We start from the raw sequence: 5,211 nt of genomic DNA on the forward strand, positions 1-5,211 counted from the left end.
ATGACGAGACTGCATAACTCCTGAACAGACAGTGTGCAAGCATGTGACCCTTTTGGCAAGTCAGCATAGTGCTGACTCAGTTTTTATTGCAGTTGCTTTTGCTCACACATGAAGCAGCGACTCATCCCAAAAGCCAGAGCCAAAGACAGACTTTTCAGAATTCAGTTAAAAACAAACTGACTTGCAGTTTGCAGTGAATCATTGCTTAATCACAAACAATTCAATTCCCTTCCTTTTTTGTCCCCCCCCCATGGCTAAATTTCAGTTCTATGAGACCCGGGGCAGGGATCTATGTTCTGGTTACGCACCTCTGTCTGGTGCCAGGCAGCGTTCCCTCTAAGCTGAGTTTGTGTGAGCTAGCTCACAGTTTTTTAGCCTCCGGCTCACACATCTTTGTCCTAGCTCAGGAAGGACGGCTCCAGAGCAGACTGATTTATGCAGCAGCCAAATCGCTCGCTCACAACTTTAATGCCAGTAGCTCACCAAGTAGAATTTTTGCTCACAAGACTCCACAGCTTAGAGGGGTCACTGGTGCCAGGTACATTATCTCCAATCTTCTGTCAGCTACAGCCTCGAGTTGAATGGGAAATGAAAACCCAAAGCTACGCCCGATGTAAAGTTGATTAAACTGCAGAATCGTTTGCTTTTTACTTCCATGATTCCTACATACTGTTATCCCCATATATAATGATGGGGCTGATGAGCAGATTTGCCTGAGGCTGCCTAGAAATCAGGGATTTCTCAGAAGACAAACATGATCCTTATTATTAACTACTTTTGTGCCTCTGTAAGGAAGGCTTTCAAGTAAGGGAACCTTTACCTTTTAAGGAAGGTGAATATCATTAACAGTTTGGAAAATAGCACAGAATCATGCTGTGACCCCCCTTTGTATCTCAGCAGTGTTGCAAACTGAAACACAAGAAAGCACAAAAAAGACCCTGAATCTGTCCTGTTTTGCTTTCACTTCTCAAAACATTTACTGGCCAGACGCAAAGGACACCTGACTCTTGCAGAAAAAGGGGAACTGTCTGTGTTGCAGACAGACTGAAACGGTCACATCTGCTCAGACCACGGAAAGCTGTTGTACACAGCAGCTAAATTTCAGATGCTTCCATCTCCAGCGTTAAGATACTAGTTAACCAGAGCAGTTATCACAATATGCTGCTTACTAGACTTGACAGCAATGTTCCCTCTAAGCTGTAGTCTTGTGAGCAAAAATTCTACTTTGTGAGCTCCTGGCATTAAAGCTGTGAGCAAGCGATTTGGCTAATGCATCAATTAGTTTGCTCTGGAGCCATCCTTCCTGAGCTGAGACAAAAATGTGTGAGCTGGAGGCTAAAAAACTGTGAGCTAGCTCACTCTAACTCAGCTTAGAGGGAACACTGCTTGACAGCTAGTACTCTTGGTTGGAACTGACCAGGCAACATAAAATGGGGGGGGGGAGCAACAACCTGGACATGAAACTGTTACTGCCTGCTTAACATAAACGTTGGGGCACAGCATTGACATGACCAATCCAGAAGACAAAATATTCTGATCATCATCTACCTTTTGAACTCCAAAGGTTTCGGTCCAGAGCAGGGTTCCCAAGGGTTTGCAGCATGATTTTCCTATCCCCCCCCCCCACTGCCAGTTTGGTGTAGTGGTTAGGTGCGCGGACTCTAATCTGGGAGAACCGGGTTTGATTCCCCACTCCTCCACTTGCAGCTGCTGAATGACCTTGGGCAAGCCATAGTTCTGATAAGAGCTGTTCTTGAAAAAGCCGTTTCTCTCAGAGCTCTCTCAGCCCCACCTACCTCACAGGGTGTCTGTTGTGGGGAGGGGGAGGGAAAGGAGTTTGTAAGCCGCTCTGAGACTCTGAGTGAAGGGCGGGGTAGAAATCCAATCTCTTTCTCCTCCTCCTCCTCTTTTTCTGCTGTTGCTGCTCCTGCAGGAGCCCCAAATGCCACCCTGCAATCCCGTTTGACTACCAGGAGCAGGATTGGGAAGGCATTTCAGGCTGGCCCCGGAGAAAACAGGAAAGTCACATGCTGTGGGTAGAAATCCTCACATCCCCAGAAATGCTGCTCTGGCTCCAAGCCATCAACGGGAAGGAAGGCTAAACGTGGAGGATGTTTCCCGAGTACCTGAAACAGGAACTGCCTTGACAGGAGTTTCAGCAACCAAAGAGGAACACACAGTGTAGTAAACAAGGGAATGGTAATCTGTGTGAAAAAGACGCTAACACTGGTTCAATCATGACCAAAGCACTGATACAAATACAATCATATAAACACAATCAAGTCCAGTCTTAAAGTAGAAAAAGTTTCTTCTTGAGGTGAGGCAGTGATTATGGAAGGAAGGGTGATGTAAAGCCTTGAGCTTCTCCTGAGATGTGCTGTCAATAACTGCCCATTTATGAGATGTGTTTGCTGTAACTCACAAGAGTGCATATAACCTAGCTGAAGCAGGGCTGGCCCCAGCTTATTTTGCACCCTAGGTGAGGATCCCTTCTGGTCCCCCCCCCCATGCGCCCACCAGTTTTCAAAAATAAATGCATTTTAGGAAGAATGAAAAATATAAATAATCAAGAAACTCCCAGAGTACGGGGCCGGGGGCAGCTTGGTGCCCCTAAGGGCCGGCCCGCTCTAGGCGGTTGCCTAGTTCGCCTAGTGAGTGAGCCGGCCCTGATCTGAAGATATATTTTGTTTCAGTCACTGAGGAAGTTCTTCGAAATGGAGTTCTTAATATCCGGATTCTTTGTTTATCATTCTTCATACGTCTTCACCTCACGAGGAAACTAGTGTGTCTTTTTCACACAGATTACTATTCCCTTGTTGACAGGAGCTTCAGCACTCGTTTGCCCTCTTGGCTCTGATAACTACAGGAACCCATAGGTTGCCTACAGATCAGATGAAGAATTAACCAACGGACTTGCAATCAGTGAATAATCAGACATAGGTGTTATATCCCCCTGTGTGGTTCTATGATTTGAATATGGGACGAGTGAGGCACCAGACCCTTTGAGGTAACAAGGGCTGCTGAGAGTGACTTTTTGACAGGCCTCCTATAAAATCACAGCTGAGCAGGGGTCTGGATCCAGAGCCAACACAGCTTGCTGGTTCTTATCGTTCCTGTTCAAGTGGCTCAGCCTGAGAGCACCAACATGAAATATAAGCACAAAGATGTGTGCAAAGTGTAAACCTGAGTCAGAAGCCTACCACGAGAACATTTCCTAAAGCTACTTATTTATGAGCTTTTATCAATGTTCACAAATTGACTAAGATCACTAGTGGACACTCCTTTCTTCATGGCTGTATGGTGCTTTGCAGCAAAACATATTTGAACTGTCAGTGGCTGCATGCGGTCCTGTTGCTAAAAGGGAGTGGATGTAGAGACCCCGTGATATACAGGATGATTTACATCAGTTTCTGCTCTATTGCGTAGGAAAATGCATATGCACTCTGCATGTGAATAGTTATGTGCCACACAGGTGACTTGTTCCATGAACACACAGCGTCACACACACAGCGTCACACACTATCCTGCAAGGAAATGCTTTGCTAGGAAAAGAGGACCCAGCAAACAAAGCACATGAAGGAAAATTGCCAGATCAATCTATGCATGACCTAGGAAGGTTGAAATTCTCCTTAGAATCATAGAATCACAGAGTGGGAAGGGACCTCCAGGGTCATCTAGTCCAACCCCCTGCACAATGCTGGAAATTCAGAAATACCTCCCCCTCCACACCCGCAGTGACCGCTGTTCCACGTCCAGAAGATGGCAAAAAACCTCCAGGATTGCTTCCTGACTCCAAAGTGGCAATCAGCATTTCCCTGGGCATATAAAAAAGGGCCACAAGAACTAACCACTGAGGTGACCCGTCCTGCCCTCCCTCTCATGATCTGCCTAGGTTCATAGGATCAGCATTGCTGTCAGATGGCCATCTACCCTCTGTTTGCAAACCTCCAAAGAAGGAGAGCCCACCACCTCCCGAGGAAGCCTGTTCCACTGAGGAACTGCTCTGTCAGGAAGTTCTTAATGTTTAGCCAGAAATGCTTCTGATTTAATTTCAACCCATTGTTTCTGGTCTGACCTTCTGAGGCAACAGAAAACAACTTCGTCCCATCCTCTATATGACAGCCCTTTCAAGTACTTGAAGATGGCTATCACATCACTTCTCAGTCATCTCCTCTCCAGGCTAAACATACCAGTTTGGTGTAGTGGTTAAGTGCACAGACTCTAATCTGGGAGAACCGGGTTTGATTCCCCACTCCTCCATTTGCAGCTGCTGGATGACCTTGGGCAAGCCATAGTTCTGGCACAGCTGTTCTCCCGAGGACAGTTCTCTCAGAGCTCTCTCAGCCCCACCTACCTCACAGGGTGTCTGTTGTAGGGAGGGGAAGGGAAAGGAGATTGTAAGCCACTCTGAGACTCTGAGTGAAGGGTGGTATATAAATCCAATCTCCTCCTCCTCGTCTTCTTCTGACTTGGTCTCCAGACCCTTTCACCATCTTTGTTGCTCTCCTCTGGAGACATTCCACAAATTGTGGTGCCCAAAACTGAACACAATACTCTAGGTGAGGTCTAAGCAGAGCAGAGCAAAGTGGTACCATCACATCTCATGATCTGGACACTATACTTCTGTTGATACAGCCCAAAATCACATTTGCCTTTTTAGCAACCACATCACACGGCTGACTCACGTTCAGTGTGTGGTCTACTAAGACCCCTAGATCCTTTCCGCACATCCTGCTGCCAAGACATCCTTTTTGCATATACTACTGCCAAGACAAGTCTCCCCCAACCTATAATTATGCATTTGATTTTTTCCTACCTAAATGCAGAATTTTATATACAATGCAAGCATTTCAGGTCTGGATAAATACTCACCCTTGGCTGCTTTTAGCTATACTATTGTGTGCTTGAGGACCTGCCAGCTGCATCACTTGGGACTAAGATTTTGTTCTTAAGTGTATTTACTTAGAAGTTAAGTTCAATTGAAAGCAACAGGGCTTAAGAGCCTTCAGTGTCCAGGAAAAACGTTGGAATGTGCTGGGCTCCTGAGCTAGACAACTGACTGTTGCTCCATCCCCTTCAAATAATATTTCAGAATTACTGAGCAATGGAGGAAGAGAAAGAGAACTCACTAAGACCCAGACCCAGCACTAGCATTCAGTGCCAAGAATCAGTCTTGGAACAAATGAAATCATAACTTCAATCAGGGGTTTT

This window comes from Gekko japonicus, unplaced genomic scaffold (assembly GCF_001447785.1).
Source record: "Gekko japonicus isolate JY-2015 unplaced genomic scaffold, Gekko_japonicus_V1.1 scaffold317, whole genome shotgun sequence".
Taxonomy (NCBI): Eukaryota; Metazoa; Chordata; class Lepidosauria; order Squamata; family Gekkonidae; genus Gekko; species Gekko japonicus.